Source organism: Callithrix jacchus, chromosome 6, assembly GCF_049354715.1.
Source record: "Callithrix jacchus isolate 240 chromosome 6, calJac240_pri, whole genome shotgun sequence".
Classification (NCBI taxonomy): Eukaryota; Metazoa; Chordata; class Mammalia; order Primates; family Cebidae; genus Callithrix; species Callithrix jacchus.
This window is the reverse complement of record NC_133507.1, coordinates 129252456-129253940: the sequence shown is the minus strand read 5'-3', so window position 1 is coordinate 129253940 and position 1485 is coordinate 129252456.

Genomic DNA, 1485 nt, shown 5'->3' with positions numbered 1-1485 from the left:
ATGTCGCCCAGGGTGGTCTTGAACTACTGGCCTCAAGGGATCCTCCCATCTCAGTCTCCCAAAGCACAAGGATTACAGGTGCGAGCCCCTGAGTCTAGCTTAAGCATTGACTTGAATCCAGATTGCCCATGTCCTGGTACAGTGTCTCTGACCATCCTGTTTTTCATTTACCACCCCTAAAGGAAGACACCCATTGCGTCTTGCAGAAATTTTTTTTTTTTTTTTTTTTTTTTTTTGAGACGGGGAGTTTCACTCTTGTTGCCCAGGCTGGAGTGCAATGGTGTGATCTCAGCTCACCACAACCTCCACTTCCCAGGTTCAAGCCATTCTCCTGCCTCAGCCTCCCAAGTAGCTAGGATTACAAGCATGTGCCACCATGCCCAGCTAGTTTTGTATTTTTAGTAGAGTCGGCATTTCTCCATGTTGGTCAGGCTGGTCTTAAACTCCCGACCTCAGGTGATCTGCCCACCTCAGCCTCCCAAAGTGCTGGGATTACAGGCATGAGCCACCGTGCCCAGGCTGCCTCTGGCAGAATTTAGAGACTATTTTTTTAAAAGCTTGGAACTAAATCTGTGACTAATTAGAATGGAGTGTTCCACCACCTTTAAGTCACCAACTAAAATCCACTGCTCCATGTCCCAGCGCTCCCGAGGCCTTCTGGGTGACCAGCTCAAAGGAAAATTATTGTCTCAACTCAGGTCTCTGTGCGTAGGTACCCACAAAATGGAAATCGTTTTACCTGGGGAAGAACAAGAGGACAAGATGAGATAAAAAGGAAGCATGTTTAAATGGATAAAAGGAGGTACTTTTTTCCCCCACGACACGCAATTGACCTGGGGAACTCACTGCAGCAGGATATTAAGATCAATGGTGAAGATTTGTGTTTTAAAGGATTAGACATTTCACATGCATATCATCAACAGTGAGACTCAATAGGATAAAAGTACAGTGGATGAAAGTTCTCCAGCTTCAGTGTATAAGTTGATCACCAACTGGGTCAGGCAAAAAGAAAAAAGTTGTCTACCTGATTATCTAAGATGTCACGGGATGGCAGGTTGGGGGGTATTCAGGTATTCCAGTTACCACAACTGTGTAACAAACCACTCCAAATTAGTAGGTAAAACAAGAGCCATTTAATGATGCTCACGGATATTGCAGATCAGGAAGCAGGAGAGAGTGTAGCAGAGTGGCTGGTCTCTGCCCCATGCTATCTGGGGCCTCAGATGAAAAGACACAAATGGTGGGGAGTGGCTTCAGGCTGGGGGCTAGAATCATCTAGGAGCTTCTTTAGTCATGTGCCAGACACCTGGCCTGGGATGACTTGAAGGCTCACTCAGCTGGAACCATCACATGAGGATTCTAAGAGGGAGTGTCCTGGGAGAACAGTGTTCTATTTTATTTATTTATTTATTTATTTTTGAGACAGAGTCTTGCTCTGTTGCCAGGCTAGAGTGCAGTGGCACAATCTCAGCTCACCACAGCCTC